This window comes from Balaenoptera ricei, chromosome 2 (assembly GCF_028023285.1).
Source record: "Balaenoptera ricei isolate mBalRic1 chromosome 2, mBalRic1.hap2, whole genome shotgun sequence".
In the NCBI taxonomy this organism is placed as follows: domain Eukaryota; kingdom Metazoa; phylum Chordata; class Mammalia; order Artiodactyla; family Balaenopteridae; genus Balaenoptera; species Balaenoptera ricei.
Window position 1 is genome coordinate 154,457,125 of NC_082640.1, and position 18,061 is coordinate 154,475,185.

General features: G+C 38.0%; 1 protein-coding gene and 1 pseudogene across 9 annotated transcripts in view; one reads left to right on the forward strand and one right to left on the reverse strand.

The window, feature by feature from the left end:
• The window catches only part of RAD51B (RAD51 paralog B), a 720,881-nt gene that overhangs the window by 292,780 nt on the left and 410,040 nt on the right, over nucleotides 1–18,061 (forward strand). The window lies entirely within an intron of this gene.
• Nucleotides 7,069–7,605, reverse strand: LOC132360677 (large ribosomal subunit protein uL6-like; annotated as a pseudogene).

Consider the following 18,061-nt stretch of genomic DNA (forward strand, 5'->3'; position numbering starts at 1 on the left):
CATTCCCTGTGAAATTCTATGCAGCTACTAAAGATGATGATAGCATTAATAGATATTAATGGAATTGGAAAGAAGTTCACGGTGTACTAGCATTTGTGGTAATCTGCCTCTTCACTTTGGCCTACTGCAGTCAAGAGTAGTAATTATGATTACTTAGAAAAAATCTAGCAATAGTGGCAGGTAATTATTGGGCACTCCAATATCCTGGGCACTCCAATATCCTAGGCACTAGGCTAAGCTTTATTCACATATTATCTCATTGAAGTTTTGTATTAACCCTACTGAGTAGGAACAGTTTGGAACCCAGTTTTGCAGATGAAGAAACCAAGGCTCATAGGAATAATGTACCTTGTCCAAGGCTTTAAATGCAGAAGTAGCAAAGTCAGAATTTGTAACCTAGTCATTTGACTGCAGAGCCTACGTTCTGAAACCACAGGCTAGGTTGCCTCTCTGTAAACTGTCTTTAGGTTCTAGATAGGGTAGCTATCACAGGTATATTGTGGAAACTCCTTCACATCCTTTCCTGTAACTGCACCCTTATTTGAGAGTACTTTGGTCCGAGTATGTGGCAGAGGAAGGAGTGGTCCACTCTTTAATACAGAGGTCAGCAGACCATGGCCAGTGAGCCAAATCAGCCTGCTGCCTATTTTTGTAAATCATGTGTTATTGCAACCCAGCCATGTTTATTCATTTATGTATTGTCTAGGCTGTTTTTGCACTGCAAGGGCAGAAATGAGTGTTTCAACAGAGACCATATGGCCATTTGTATCATCTTGTCCTTTACACAGAAGGTTTGCTGAAAGAAATCTGGAAGGGTGTGTGCCCTATTACAGTGACCATTTTTCTTTCCCTAAAGAGAGTAACTTAAAAGACAAAACAACCCTAAGGACTTCCCTGGTGGTGCAGTGGTTAAGAATCTGCCTGCCAGTGCAGGGGACACGGGTTCAAGCCCTGGTCCGGGAAGATACCACATGCCACAGAGCAACTAAGCCCGTGCACCACAACTATTGAGCCTGTGCTCTAGAGCCCGCGAGCCACAGCTACTGAAGCCCATGTGCCTAGAGCCCGTGTTCCGCAACAAGAGAAGCCACTGCAATGAGAAGCCCGCGCACCGCAACCAAGAGTAGCCCCCGCTCGCCACAACTAGAGAAAGCCTGCATGCAGCAATGAAGACCCAACACAGCCAAAAAAAAAACGACAAAACAACCCCGTTTTAGGGCTACTATCCTGCACAGGCCACAGGGATACAGGTAGTTGTAGGGTTTTCCGAGGCAGTGAACAAGAGCAGTCTATTTCAGGACAACTGAAGGCCCTCTGTGCGCGGCTGACTGGCATTCTCTAACTGGGTCTTCGTTGCCTTGAAACTCTGCCTGCTGCTGCTCCTCTGAGATGGAATGTGTATTCACAAATGAGGCGCTCCATTAGTCATGGTGCATTTCCTGGGCCCTGGAGACATGGGCATGACATCACCAAGGGCCAATTAAAAAAGGCTCCTCTGTCACACAAGCCCCTGAACCTCTTTAGAGGTCTGTATGGAGTGTGTGTTCTGTTCCTAGCCCTCAGGGTGTGATTTGAGACTGCCTTCCTCATCCAGCCATATTCTGGGCACAGAAGTCTAGCTTCCAGACCCGAGAGGCCAGGACAAGTTTGAAAATTTGCAGAGCTGGAGGCAGATTCCCATTTAGTATTTTTTTCCAGGGCTCAGGTTTTTATTCCCAGTTTTCCACTCTTAATGACGTTACTTTATGTGGGGAAGGGAGGGTGGTGAAAGATGCAGTCTGTGTTAGGTAAAAGACACTTGGCAGTTAGAATTTCTGGATAAGTATAGGTTGGTAACATAACAAAATCGGAAGCATATTTTGCCGTTTTTTTACATGGCTCTTGTGTGTAGCTTAACATCATAAAACAACATCTTTTAACAGTAAGGGCTCCTAGCAAAATTAGTGTGGCTTAGAATAGGGCAGTTACCAAAGGAACTTTACTGAGGGGAATTAGTCACTCATTAAATCTTTTATCTTCAGGAAGAAAAGAAACTTCTTTTTTTTCAATTCTTTTTTCTTAGAATTTAAGCATTTTAGGTATACCCCATGCCACACCCCCTCTTCCTAATTTATATATGTGTACTTATTTATGAAAATGACTTGTGGAATTTAGCCTCAGAGATAACTGTTCATTCTGTGCACCAGAAAGTTTACTGAAAGACTTGTTTTCTAATTGGTAATAGCTCAGTCTCTTGCTAACAAGCCATAATTGTAAAATTCCCTCTTTAAAAATTATTCAAGGAAACAGGCTCAGGACTCAACGTGAGATTACACTGGACAGACTTTTATAGTTTAATCCAGGGACTGAACCCAAAACTTGTGTTTTCCAGTCTTCACAGGCAATCTACGGTTGAATGAGAATGATTCTTTTAGTATTTTTTCATGTTTGAATTCTTTTTAATGAAGTCTAAGAGAAATTACGAGACACAGCCATTTTTGTGAGTGTTATGTTATCTGTGGCTACCCTAAACCACAGAGGATGCCACCCCTACAGCTTAAAAAAAAATCCTTGTTGTTTCTACAAAGATAAAGATGATGATTATTTTTTTAAATTGTAGAGGCTTTTATTTTAAGAATCACTTGAAAGCGTATGAATTTATTCCTATTTCCTAAGAACAGATATACCAGTAATTAAAGGAATTTCCTCTAGAACTGTGCAATATACTATAAAAGAGGGCACCTTTTAGCATTTCAGAGATTCCCCCCCTTAAAGATCTCTATGTAGTTTAAAACATTAATTATTAAAATTTCTAAACATCTCTGGTATTTTTAACGGTATATGTGTGTGTGTGTATATGTGTGTGTGTCTGTGTATATATATATGTGTATATATATATATATATATATATATATATATATATATATATTTAGATTTTATAGGTGAGGAAACTGAGGTACAGAAAGATTGAATCTTCTACCTTGTGTCATTCATAGAAGCAGATATTGAATGTGTAGATCATTCTTACCAAAACCCTTAAGAGGATATTCCTCTCTGTCTTTACATAAAATTGTTCTTGTTTTCCTTTGCTAGCTTCCAAGCTCTGCCTCGTTAACAACAAATTTTGTATTCCACAACCCCTTTGACGGAGACAAAAGAGCAGGTTAGCCTGGGCAGACTGGAGCAAGCCTGGAGAGGGGCCAGTTACCACAGGTGTAAAGGTGTGGGGCTGGGGCTCTGGGAGATCTCCTCCTGCCTTACTCTTGGCAGAGGACTTAATTCTCCTCAACCCCATCCCCCAATTTCTCACACCTGAACTAATATTTTGCCACCTCTCAGAGGGTTGTCATGAACACTGATGAGTTTAATGCCGAAAAAATGCTTCAAGCCTTTTGGAAAAAAGGTCTGTCTTATATAAGTACACAATTAGTATTGGCCACAGCACCGGTCACAAGCCTCTTGAGTGGGCAGTAGGCACCCTTGCATGAAGTTAACCAGATTCTTGTTTTGGCGAGGACAGACTCTGGAATGAGGTCTGCTGCTGCCTTGAGAGGACACGTCTGGTTTGAAACGTTGAAAGCCAGGTGATCCTTTTAGCAGCTACGCAGTAATGTCTCTTCACTGCTTCTGTTTCCTGCTAATTTGGGGAGCAGCAGATGCCTCCCTCGGAATCCCTCCCAGAGCGTTGGCATGCCGTGCTGATCTTCTCACTAAGCCCTAAACTTTTCCCACAGAAGAAAAGTCTCGAAAGGCTAGTCCAGAATAAGATAGCGAGAAGTTGTGAGAGATAGTCTGATTGGTTTATGAAAAGGTAAGGATGAGTCATGTCACTCCTCAAGGCACTGGCATCCATTTATTACACCAAAGCAAACACTGAAAGAAGAAAGCCTTTAGTCTCATTAAGGAACCCAGACAAAAATCCCACTTAATCCATCTTGCTTTTCCTTTTCCTCTAACTCAGCTGGTGTGCAGGTGTAGGGCAGCTTGGCAGAAGCTTTGAACATTTGGAAAACGGAGTCATTACTGAAAGTCACTGACACACACTTCCCTTGGAATGCTGCTGATGTCATGGAAAACTGGGACCTTAGCAGTAACCCCTAACAACCAGAGCTACAGTAAACAGTAAATGTTACCTCCACCAAGGCATTGGTTTTTAAAGAGTTTTAACAGGCTAGGGCTTGCCAGCCACAACTCATAAAAATGTTCGTATAATTTTACCCTGCTCTCTAAAAGCACTGGATAACGGCTGAGGTTTCTCTGCCACTCGGGTATGCAAAGCCAAATCCACGTCACTTTCAAGGTTCACTATTCAGAATTTACGGCACTTCTTTTCCATTCCTCTTCATACCCCCTGCCATGCTCACAGGATTAGGCCTGGGAGATTTAATACTTTTTCAAAGAAGTCTCTTGTCTTACTGAGCTGCCTCCATTTCTGGTGATGGGGTGAATCTGTGTGCTAGGTTTTGCCTAGTGTTTTATTAGCCTAGCGGTTAACCCAGTCTGGTTAATTTGTAGCCCTTGATCAATAGGTTATATTCCAACCAGTAGTTGGGCAAAGTGACACCCTGTAGTTCAAACACTGAACTAGGTGCATAGCAAGAGAACAAGCAGCACGTGCTGTCGTGTAGAGTTGTTGAGAATGGTTGCTGTCAACAGTTTAAGAAAGGAAAGGAAGACATAGAAACCAAGAGATCGGGAGGAATTTTCTCCCATGATTGGCTTTTTTTTTTTTTTTAGGAGAGAGGTTAGAGGAATATTATTATGTAAACCAAAACCAGCATGGCTTCTTTTAGACCTGTCCACAAGGTGGGAAGAAGCAGAATGCTTGTGCAAGGCATTGTCAAGGTGACCATATAACTTACCGTCCAAACTGGATACTTTGGAGAGTGAAGGGGCTCTACTAATAATTACTCTGGCGCAATGGGAATAAAGCTGGACTGTCTCAAGCAAAGCAGGAATATGGTCACCTCCATCACTGTGCTAAGACCCACCCAGCCCAAGCCCTTTGAGGAGGCAGTCTTCACAATGCCAGAGAGAGTGGACCCATTCATGCAACCTGGGTTGTCTCAGTTCCAAGAAAACAAGTCCACTCTTAGAATTAGTGGCCTAGATAGGGAACTCTTACTGCAAGATTTCCCCTTAGTTAAAACCTCAAGTAGAGTAAACTTGAACTCATAGTCTTTATTTACCCAGTTTTGAATATGACTTTTATCGCCATAGACCAGTGGTTCTTAAAATGTGATGAGATACCTGAGGGTCCCCAGAGATCCTTTCAAGAGATCTGTGAGGGTGAACTTTTTTCATCATAATATTAAGGCATTATTTGCCTTTTTCATTCTCATTTTCTCACAAGTGTACAGTGGAGTTTTCTAGAGGACATGTGAAGTATGATATTGTAATGAAGAGCCAGATTAATGAAGAACCAGATATTGGAATGTATTAAGCCAGACATTAAAGAGATTGGCAAGACTGTAAAACAGTGGCACTTGTCTCACTAAGTTTTTTCATTTTAGAAAATACAACTATTTTTCATAAAAATACATTATTTATGTTGAGGTTATAGGTTTATTAGTGTTACTTTTAAACAAATCAACAAATACTTAAAAATTATTCAGTTTTAATTTCTTTTTTTTAGTTTTTTTAAATTTTATTAAAGCATAGTTGATTTACAGTGTTGGGTTAATTTCTTCTGTACAGCAAAGTGAGTCATTATACATACACATATATATATATTCTTTTTCATATTCTTTTCCATTATGGTTTGTCACAGAATATTGAATATAGTTCCCTGTGCTATACAGTAGGACCTTGTTGTTTATCCATACTATATATAATAATTTGCCGCTGCTAATCCCAAACTAGAGATTATCATACTAAGCAAAGTAAATCAGAAAGAGAAAGACAAATACCATATGATATCAGTTATATATGGAATCCAAAATACGATGCAAATCAACATATCTAGGAAACAAAAACAGACTCACAGATATAGATAACAGACTTGTGGTTGCCAAGGAGGGATGGGGTAGGGAAAGGAAGGAATAGGAGTGTGGGATCATCAGTTTTAACTTCTGATATGGTCAACATATCCCTCATAAATAAAAGCTCTATGAGTCCTTAATAGTTTTTAAGAGTATAAATTGGTCCCAGGTGGGAAAGGTTTGAGAACTGCTGTTCTAGACCTTTCTCTCTCCTGAAGGAACATGCTGGTAAATTGAGGTGATAAATTCCCTGTGAGAGAGACCATCTTTATTCATTATCTCATCTACTACAGCACCCAGCAGAATGCCTTGCCCACAGTTAGTGCTGTTTATCAATATGCATAGATGAGCTCCTGTGACAGCTCTGAAAAGTTACCACGTTCTCTCATGTTTGGGTGTTACATTAACATTATTGTTTTTTTTTAATTGAGGTATAGTTGATGTACACTGTTGTGTGTTTGCTTTTTTTGTGTGTGTCTTTGTCTGTTGATATTTAATGTGTTCTAGTACTTTTTGTTAAATAATATTATTGATATTTTGACATAACAGTAATGATGTCATTTTTTTCCTTCCAAAGTTTTATGTAATAGATCAAATTCTCATATGAAACAATGTTAGATTTAAAAAAAAAACATGAAGAATAATAGAACTCATTACTTTTATTTTTTTAACCTGCCAATTCTTCTTTATCCTCATCTCAGGTGTCACCTTCTTCAATTAGCCTTCCTGGACCTTCCCAGGCTGGCCTGGCACCGCTCCCATGTGCTTTCTAAGTAACCTTTATTACTGGAAGTACTACTCTGGTCATGCCATTGACATTTTGGTTTCCCCCAGTTAGCTTTGCATGCCTTTATGTCAGAAGTACTGTCTTTAATTTCCTTATTCCCAGAATTGAATAGTACTTGGTAAAGGGTAAGCACTAGAGTATCTGTTAAATGAAAATGTATGGAAGGAAGGAAGAGTTAGCTAATTTAACTATTTAGTGAAGTGTTCAGTGCCCCACCTGCCTCCCCAAAATAGAGGGTATTTATTGCATCTTTAAAATATCACAAACAGGTCTTAGGAATTATCCAACATCTTGTTTCCATAGCTGGACAACTTTTAGATCTTATTTATCAGCCTGTTGAACTATTCCTTTTTAGAAGACATAGATATCATTCCCCCAATTTTTCTGATATTTTTAACTATTGTGACTTGCCAAATCAAAGCAGCTGAATTTGACACAAGTTCAATATAGTTTCCTTCAAGAATTAACTCATTTTTCTGGGCTTGAGATACCCTGTGGATGTTTTTTCCACCCAGGACATTTTAGAGTTCAATGAGAGACCTATTCTGAATGAGGATATTGATGGGGAGGTGAGCACACATAGACTTCACCTTGTAACGACCCCCAGTGTAACGCCCTTGCTCATGTTCTTTACACAACTATAGATAGTGCCCATAATGGCCAGTCCTTTGTTTCCCCACCGTATGTCAACCCAGAGCCTCTTCTTTTTCCTTCCAAGACGACTGAGATCTACATTGATGTGATTGAAGTCCCTCCGCAGGGTGCCTCTGGGGCCCTTCACAGTAACTATGCATCCCTTCAGGGTGATGTTGACATTTCCAGAATGTCGAGAGTCTGATTGTTGAGAAGTGGCTTCATTCTTGCAGTAGATGCAGCAAAGGGAGGTGAAGTATTTTTGTTTTCATTTTTTAATGTCATATTTTAACATGGTTTCCATAGTACTGAAAAGAAAATTTTTAGTGGAAGAAACCACAATTTGAGATTGCTTTGTTATGACCTTATGTATAAACCAATATACAGTGGGCCCTGCATATCCGTGGATGTGGAACCTGTGGATACGGAGAGCCAGCTGTACTGGGGCATTTTATGTAGGGGACGTGAGTGTCTGAGGATTTTGCTGTCTATGCGGGGTGTCCTGGAACCAATCCCCTGTGGATGCCAAGGGGCCATATTTCCACCTATCTCTCCACACTCATAAACTCCTTTTCAGAGTAGGAATCTTTTAAGCCCTTAAAGGTTGGTTACCTTTTTCTGAGAATGTGATATTTCTCAATATCAGAAATTATTTCTTTCGGCAAAAAGGGAAAAATTCCATTTTATATATATATATATATATATATATATATATATATATACACACACACACAAACATACATACATACCACATCTTCTTTATCCACTCATCTGTTTGATGGACACTTAAGTTGCTTCCATATCTTGGCAATTGTAAATAATGCTACTATGAACATTGAGGTGCATGTATGTTTTCGAATTAGTGGGAATTTTGTTTGTTTGTTTGTTTTGTTTTGTTTTCAGATATATACCCAGGAGTGGAATTGCTGGGTCATATGGTAGTTCTATTTTTAGTTTTTTGAGAAACTTCCATTCTGTTTTCCACAGTGGCTACACCAATTTACATTCCCACCAACAGTGTACGAGGGTTCCCTTTTTTCCGCATCCTTGCCAACGTTTGTTCCTTGTGTTCTTTTTGATGATGGCCATTCTTACAGTTGTGCGGGATAACTCACTGTGGTTTTGATTTGCATTTCCCTGATGATTAACAATGTTGACCATCTTTTCATGTGCCGCTTGGCCACCTGCATTTCCTCTTCAGAAAAAAGGCTATTCAGGTCTTCTGCCCATTTTTAAATTGGGTTGTATGGGTTTGTTTTTTTTTATGTTGAGTTGTGTGAGCTGTTTATATATGTTGGATAGTAATCCCTTATCAGTCATATCATTTGCAAATATTTTCTCCCATTCAGTATTCAGTAGGTTCTCTTTGTTTTGTTGATGGTTTCCTTTGCTGTGCAAAAGCTTTTAAGTTTAATTAGGTCCCATTTGTTTCTGTTTTTGGATCTGTCTCCTAAAACAAAGGAAATAAAAGCATTCTGCTTGGTTTTAGGTTGAGTCTTTTCTCTGAGTGCTGTTAGTTATATGAGTCTCCAAGTCTCTTTCTTTTCCTTAAGACCTAACATTTTGTATAATTATTTACCAAACTTATGTGTGAATTCTTGATCAGGAAACAGAGAGAGAATATGTCGCAATTCTTATCAAGTCCTCATTTAAAAAGGGTTTGGTGGGGGAATAGTAGTATTTTGTCTGAGATAGAGTCCTAAAGGAACACTGATTTTTTTGGACAGGGCACTGGCTGGATGGGAATGGGAGAGCTGGATATTTGTCCTGACTTTGCTACTCTCTAAATATTAGTATGATTTCAGCAGATCACCTTACTTCCCTTTGCTACTCTTAAGTTTCCCCATCTGTAAAATCAGGCTGGATTAGAAGGTCTCAAAGGCCCCTTGCAGATCATCTAATTCTATAGTTTGTTTTGTACTCTGTCAGGATTTCATGTTCTTGACGTTCTTAGTTGACAAGTAAGGTGTGGGAGGAAATGACAGTCTTGAGTAACCAAAATGGATTTTGTCTACCCGTATGCGCTAATCCCCAAAAGAAGAAGAAAATGCAAATCAGCCAGGGGCCGAACACGAAAACGGTGACAGCAAGGAGAACATTGAAGCAGACAGCTGAAAGCTTCATTTCCTGGCCCGTCTGCCATGAGAAAGGCTGAGACTGCCAAAGCCTCCAGGCAATCAAGGCCAGAACTTTGGCTCACTCTTATTTTGAACTACCCCCATACCACACACACAAACCACACAGGAAAATTGTCGCTCTCTCTTCATATTTGTGCATTTTGGCTGCACTCCTGTTTATGCCAAGTCCTTGCCTAATCCCCTTCCTTCCAGCTGTCACTATATTCTGCCTGTTGCTTTCCGGGCTTTGGAAAGCAGCTGCAATTTTCAGTGGAGGCCCAGGGGTGGTGGCCTTGGCGGTGGGGCGTTGTTAGGGTGTGTGGACTCTGTCCGAACCAACAGTCACTTTTACCTGGTTTATAGGCAGTTTGAGGAGTGTTCTCACTCTCCTTCCTTGGCGAATGTCAGAACTGATGGCTTTAATTTTTTTCCCTCTCCTCCCTCTTTGGGGAGTTTATCCCCCCTCTACATTCCTCAGCCTTTTAGTCTGAGAACGTCCTGTGGAAGATTTGGTTTGTCTTAGGTTCTTTTGCCAGGCTGCTCATCTTCTTCTTTTTTCCACATAAAACGTATTTATCTATTGGGAGAGCTTAAGATGGATAACCAGAGCTTACAAGCCTAGAAACTTGACCCCTTCTCATCTCTGACAGTATATCCCAAGCCATTAGGTCTCCCAAGGCCCAGAGAGCTCTTGGTCATTCGCTGTCCATCCAGCCTCTAGTTGGAGAGCTAGCTTCGGTGTCCTTTCACCTCTGGCATGTGAGGTTTTCCCATTGAGCTTGTCTGCATACATCTCGTATTGGCTCTTAGTGATGGTAACCGAACAAAGAGACACTTGGTTCTCATCATATTAGAAAGCTGAGCAAGAATCAGGAAATCTGCTTGAAGAATCTTGGCTGAATATAAGGAGAAGCCATGTTATTATGAAGGTTTTAAATCATTCCAGTGTGCACAGACTGACCTTGCTGGCCTGAATATTGAAAGCAGAACAAAACTCCCACCCAGTCATTGTTTTTGGCTGATGAAGAGAGCCTTTTTAGGTACAGTGGGTTGTTCTCTGCCCCTCTTTCTGGAAACTGCATCAACTACCTTGCCGTCTACCTAGCAGTGCACACACTCCTGTTTTCCTTTGTTTTTTTAAATAAATTTATTTATTTATCTATATTTGTTTTTGGCTGCGTTGGGTCTTCGTTGCTGCGCGCGGGCTTTCTCTAGTTGCGGCAAGTGGGAGCTACTCTTTGTTGCAGTGCGCGGGCTTCTCATTGTGGTGGCTTCTCTTGTTGCAGAGCACGGGCTCTAGGCGCACGGGCTTCAGTAATTGTGGCACGACACACTCCTGTTTATATAAGAGGAACCTCACATAGTTCTCAGAGCCTGGTGAAAAAAAACTCAAGGTGTGTCTGTGTTTGGGTTTGTCTGATGGTTTCTCCTATCTGTATGAATTTTGTATTTTATTTCAAAGAATTTAAATTTTAATTGATGTTAAATTCAAATAGGTGAGTCTATTTGATAAAATTCTTTGGTGATAGGATACTGTTTAACTTTATAGGTACTATATAAAGTCTTTTTATTCGTGCTGGGAATATAATACTACCAAGCCATTTTTTCTTTCAATTCTGCTGTTTTATCTCAATCCTGGACTTACTTGGCTATATTGTTTCTAATGCCCAGTTAACCCTTCTGTCACTCATCCTTTCTCCCAGTCCACATTTTTTGCCTTGTCTATAATTCATAGAATCATAGTTTGATAAAGCATGGAAGGGTCCTTAGATGTTAACTACCCAAGCTTCATTTTATAGATGAAAAAGTAACAGGATTAGGCCAAGGTCACATACCTGCCAGAGCTTAGGCTCACAAGTGTTTTTCCACTATACTACTCCAGACTCCATGTGTCAGGAATTTTCCAAAGCACTAGACTAGTAATAGCTACTTCAACAGGCAGGAAGTGCATCTTACTGGAAAGGGCAGAGGTTTTGGAGCCAGAGAGATTTGGGTTTGAATATCTTGTTCTGCCACCTACTGGCAGGGTAAATTGGGCAAGTAACTAAAGCTTTTAGGGACTCTGTTTCTTCCTCTGTAATATGGGAATAATAATAAGAATACTTTAGGGTTATTATGAGTATTGCACTATATGATCTGTATAATGTGCCTGTTATACATATTGTGTTCAACAAATTATTATTATTATTATAAAAAATCTACTGATCATAGGAAATATTATCTCATATATATAAATAATAATTTAAAATAGGTATTTTATAATTAGCTATTCTGAGCCGTTCTTGTTCAATTGTATTCTCCTAAAGTTAGCAGTAAAATATGAATGGAGTGAGTTGTCCGGAAATGAATTCCTGAAAGTTATTTATACCGTGACAGTGATTCATGCATTTCCCTTTTCTTTATAGCTTTCATCTGTACTTAGCTACAGTGTATCTTGTCCAAAAATTTTTGTACATGTTGAACTCACCCTAGGAAGACATCTGGAGTATACTTGGGTTTGGCCCCTGGTTTTCATTTAGCTAAACACTAGGATATAAATCTAGAATATAATCTACATAGAATGTTAAATTCATATTTTTGAGAAGCTTGAGATATTTAGTGTTATTCTGAAACTCTTTGTGTGATGAACAGCTTCGATGTGAAATTATATGTACCTGTTTGGAGTATAGGTTGACGTTATCTTGTGTTCATCATAAAAGGGCCCAAGATTGTTCTGTTAAAAGGAAGTAGAACTACGTTGTTGAACCCAATAGCATGGGGAGGAGGAATGAGTTAGGAAACAAAAGCTAAGATTGAATTAGCAAAGGCCAGAAGCAACAAAAGAAAGTTTGGAAGCTTCAGAAGGAGTGATTCAGGGGAATTTCAGTTGTGGGCCTCTCAGATTGCATAGATGTCGTTGGCTGACTGGAATGCACTTAAGCTTAAAGTGGATGGAAGGACCTTGAGAAACTAGACAGAAAGAATTTCGCTTCTCTAATAAAGAGAGGGCTTGGGAGAAAGAGCTTTGGCTTAGATTTTAGACAGAAGTTAAGTGCAACTAGAAAGAGGCACTATGTGCTTTCCTCCATATGGAACCCTTAATTGCTAAGGCACTTTCAAGTTCATGTAATTTGGTCCATAACTATGGTTAGATACATAGACTTTTCTTTCCTTGGTCGCTTTTTCAGTAAGGTGAAAGTTAAAGAGTGCAGCAGCAGTGGAGAGTGGAATGGATATTCCTTGTGCCTGTTCCTACCTGCTGTTATATATTAGGTTACGAGCCTTAGGCCAGCAGTTTCTTAAAGATAAAAGTAGGCGTGAGTTTGGAGGAATATTGGATAATTGAATATGACCAGGAAGTAGATGGTGCTATTTTGCTAAATTTTGGGTTCATTCAGATGGGATCAAACCAGAGGAATTTGGCAAGCATTGGGACTCACCACTTAGAACCACACTGAAATAGTTGTGGTAGCAAAAGAATTTCTCCAGGAGACTTATTCCACTTGAGGCATAACAGCCAGAGATTCCTGGCCCTTGAGGGGAGAGTGCCAAAGCTGATAAATTTTAGAACAATCAACTGAAGTCTATAAACTCAGGAGAAGTAGTTCAATTAGATGGTACTGGGACTAAATTGTTTCCATAATTTTCACACAGAAGACATAGTATGAGTAAATGTGTCCTATAATCCACTGTTTAGAATTAGCTCCTCCCTAATATTATGTCCTTTCCTTGAGATTTAATATATTGCAGTTTAATAAATGAGAAGATTATAAAAGAATTTAATTTTAAGAACTTGTGTTTGACTTCTTCTGTATTCGTGAAATTCTGACATGTTAACCTTACCATTTTTTAAGACTTTTCTGGAAGAGTTCTTCATGACCTAAAATTTACCTTCCTGTTTAATCATTCTCTGAGGCTTTTTATACTCTGGTAAAATTAACTACACTTCATCATCATCAGTATTGCTTATCCCTTGTCACCTGACATCTATCCCTGTATTGTCCAATTGTATCCCCTTCAATTGCCCAGTCCACTGACTTACATACATTAGGTTTTCATTAAATATTTTTTATTTAATGGTGAATGAGGAAGTACTTTATATTTTAAACAACTGACTATTGTGGAGAAAGACAACACAACAGGAAGGAATTACTGTGGCTAAAGAGTCAAACAGGAGACTAAAAATGGGAGCTTTAAAAATTTTTAACAGCTTTATTGAGTCATAATTGACATCCAATAAAGAGCACATATTTAATACAATTTGATAAGTTTTAACATATGTATACACCCATGAAGTCATCACCACAATCAAGATAATGAACATGTCCATCATCCCCAAAAGTTTCTATGTAGCTGTTTTAATCCATCTCTCCCATCCTTCCCCACCTTACCCTCCTCAAGCAAACCACTCATCTGTTTTTGTCACTATAGATGAGTTTGCATTTTCTAGAGTCTTATATAAATAGAATCATACAGGGTAAACTCTCTTTGGTCTATCTTTTTCACTCAGCTTAATTATTTTGAGATTCATCCATGTTGTTGCATCTATCATTATTTTATTGGTTTTTATTGTTAAGTAGTATTCCATTGTATGCATATAACACAATTTACTTATCCAGTCACCTATTGATGGATATTTTGGGTTCTTTCCAGCTTATGAATATTATAAATAAAGCTACTATGAACATTTGACTACAAGTCATTGAATAGAGGTATGCTTTCTTTTTTCATGGATAAATACCTGAAAGTAGAATGGCTAGATTATAGGATGGTGCATGTTTAGCTTTGTAAGAAACAAACTGTCTTCCAAAGTGGCTGTACCCTTTTGCATTTCCCCAGCAATGAAGTCAAGTTTCTGTTGTTCCACATGCTTGCCGGCATTTAATAATGTTGGTGCTTTGAATCTTAGCCATTCTAATAGGTGTTTAGTGGTATCTCATTATTATTTTAATTTTCAAGTCCCTAATGACATATGAGGTTGAGCATCTTTTAAAATACTTACTTGTCATCTGTATGTCTTATTTGGTGAGATGTCTATTAAGATCTTTTATCCATTTTTAAATCAGATTGTTTAAGAGTTTTTAGAGTCCCTCGAGTCCCTTGTATATTTTGGATACAAGTCCTGTATCCAGTACGTGTTTTGCAAAGATTTTCTTTCAGTCTGTGGCTTGTCTTTTCATTCTCTTAACAGTGTCTTTTGCTAAGAAGTTTTTAATTTTAATGAAGTCCAGCTTGACAATTTTTTCTTTCATGGAGAGTGCTTTTGCTGTTATATCCAGAAACTCATGGCCACGCCCAAAGTCACCTAACTTTTCTCCTATGTTATTGTCTAGAGTTTTATAGTTTTGTGTTTTATATTTAGTTCTATCATCCATTTTGAGTTAATTTTTGTGAAGGGTGTAAGGTAAGTGTCTAAATTATTTTTTGTTTTTTTAATGTGGATGTCCAGTTGTTCCAGCACCATTTGTTAAAAAGACGATCCTTCTACGTTGAATTGCCTTTGGCTCCTTTGTCAAAATTCAGTTAACTATATGTGAGTTATGAACTCTCTACTCTTTTCCATTGATCTAGTTATCCGTTCTTTCACTGATAGCACACTCCCTAGATTACTGTAGCTTTATAGTAAGTCTTGAAGTCAGGTAGTTTCGGTCCTCCATCTTTGTTTTTCTTCAATATTGTGTGGGCTACTATGGGTCTTTTGCCTTTCCATATAAGCTTTAGAATCAGTTTGTCCATATCCATTAAGTAATTTATGGGGATTTTGATTGGGATTGCATTGAATCTATAGATCGAGTTGGGAAGAATCAGCATTTTGAGAATATTGGGTCTTCCTATCCATGGAATATCTCTCCATTTATTTAGATCTTCTTTGAGGTCTTTCATCAGAGTTTTATAGTTTCCTCCTATAGATTTGTATATACTTTGTTAGGTTTACACCTAAGTATTTCTCTCTCTCTCTCTCTCTGTGCCAAGATAAACGGTGTTGTGTTTCTAATTTCAAATTCTAATTGTTCATTGCTGGTATGTAAGGAAGCAATTGACTTTCGTACATTAACCTTGTATCCTGTCTTCCTTTGGATTAAGTATTTTTTATGATTCCATTTTACATCCTTGATTGTCTTGTTAGCTATAACTTTAGTTGTTTTGGAATTTATAGTATACATCTTTAACTTATCACAGCCTATCTTTAACTGCTATTATACCACTTTACATATAGTATAAGAATGTTACAGTAGCTGTATAGTAGTTGTCATATATTTTACTTTTACATGTTATACATGTTATGAATCACACAATAAAGTTTTGTTTAAGCAGCCAGTTGTCTTTAAAATATATTTAAATAATAAAATATCTTACATATTTACCTACTAGGTACCATTTCCATTGTACTTTATTCCTTTGTGTAGATCCAGATTTCCATCTGATGTTATTTTCCTTCTGCCCAAAGGACTTACTGTATTATTTCTTGTAGTGTAGGTAAGCTGATGATGAATTTTTTCAGCTTTTGTATGTCTAAAGAGCTCCTTATTTTACCTTTGTTTTTTGGAAGATAGTTTTGCTGGGAATAGAATTCTCGGTTGACAGTTTTTTCTTTCAGTTTTTTGAAGTTGCGCTACTGTATTTCCATTTTCATTGTTTCCAACTAGAAACTGCACTTATCTTTGTTTCTCTGTATATAATGCATCTTTTTCTCTTGTTCCTTTTCAGTTTTTTTCCTTTCACTGGTTTGAGCAACTTAATTATGATGTACCTTCATGTAATTTTTCTCATGTTTTTTATGCTTGGGATTTGTTGAGCTTCTTCATATGAAGAGTTATAGTTTTCTTCAAATTTGGGAAAATCCTGACCATTATTTTTTCAAAAGTTTTTTCTTCTCTTTTTCTTCTATCCTCCTTCTTGGAGACTCCTATTACACATATAGTAAATCACCTGAAGTTGTCCCATAGCTCACTGATGCTCTTTTCATTTGGCTGATTGTTTTCTGTTTCATTTTAGATAGTTTCTATTGCTGTAGCTTCAAGTTCATTAATTGTTTTTGTCTATTTCTATGTTTACTAGTTTCTATTGTTGTGTCTTCAAGTTCTCCAATGTGTAATCTACCATTAATTCCATCCAGTGTATTTGTCATCTCATATATTATAGTGTTTATCTCTAAAAGTTTGATTTTGGGTCTTTTTGCTATCTCTAACTTTTCAAACATATGGAATATAGTTATAATAACTATTTTAATATCATTGTCTACTCATTCTAGCATCTGTGTCAGTTCTGAGTCCATTTCAGTGATTGAGTTTTCTCCTTATTATGGGTCTCACTTTGCTGCTTCTATCTATGTCTGGTTATATTTGATTGGATGCCAGACATTGTGAATTTTACCTTCTTGGGTGCTGTATATTTTTGTACTCCTATAAATATTAAGCTTTGTTTTGGGATGTAGTTGAATTATTTGGAAACAGTTTGATCCTTTTGGATATTGCTTTTAAGTTTTTGTTTTTGTTTTTTTTTGGCAGGACCAGAACCATTTGGTTTAAAGATAATTATTCTCCACTATCAAGGCAAGATCCTTCTGTATACTGTACTCAGTGCTCCATGATTTATGACGTTTCCATTCTGGTTGATGAGGATAGGCATTACTCCTGGCTTTGTCTGAGTGCCAGGCACTCTTCTCTTTACTTCTATCAAATCTTTCTTTCTCCAGCCTCAAGTAATTTCCTCACATGCATGTACTAATCAGTACTCTGCTGAGTATTTGAGGGAGACTCCACAGATCTCTCATGTGAACTCTAGCTGCCTTGTTCTTCCCAGTCCTAGGTTCCATCTCCTCAACTTGAGTGGACTCCATCTGGGTTTCCTCTCCCTGCATCACAGCCTAGAAATTATTAGTAAGCTGGGGCAGTCATAGAGCACTCCTCATTTTTTCCATCTCTAAGGGATCACTGTCTTTCATTGCCTGATGTCCAGTATCTTGGGGAAAAAAAGTTGTTTCATATGTTTTGTCTTAAAAATATTTTTTTGGTTGTTTTAGGTGGTAGGGTAAATTTGATCCTGTTACTCCATCTTGGTCAGAAGAGAAAAAGCTTCTTTTAAGTTTTCAATGGTGGTTATAGAAATGACCAATAGCAAGACAAGGAGTCTCTAACTGAAATACCCATGATGTTTCCTCATAAATTGAGAATTTGGAAAGAGAATTAATCTCAGAATTATCATTATTTTTTCATCCACTTACATGCATCACAGACATTTACATAACAAAATTCCTTGTACAAATGGTTGATCACATCAATGGGTAGATTATTGAATTTGAGGGAGAAAGACATACACAAGCCACTAGAATTATACGTTTCATAGAACATATTATGTAAAAAGGAAATGATGCCGAGTGAATTGAGTTGGTATCATAGTACAGTATTATTTTAATTTCTTTATTTAGTAAATAGCTGTGAGATTTTTGGTTTTGTTTATTCACTTTATTTGTGCTTTACTGGGAAGCCAATTGATTTTTGGCAAGAAAAGAAGCAGAAAAAAATACCAAAATGCTAGAGAAACATAGGTTATCTTCTGTCTGTTCTTACAGCCTCTATAATGTC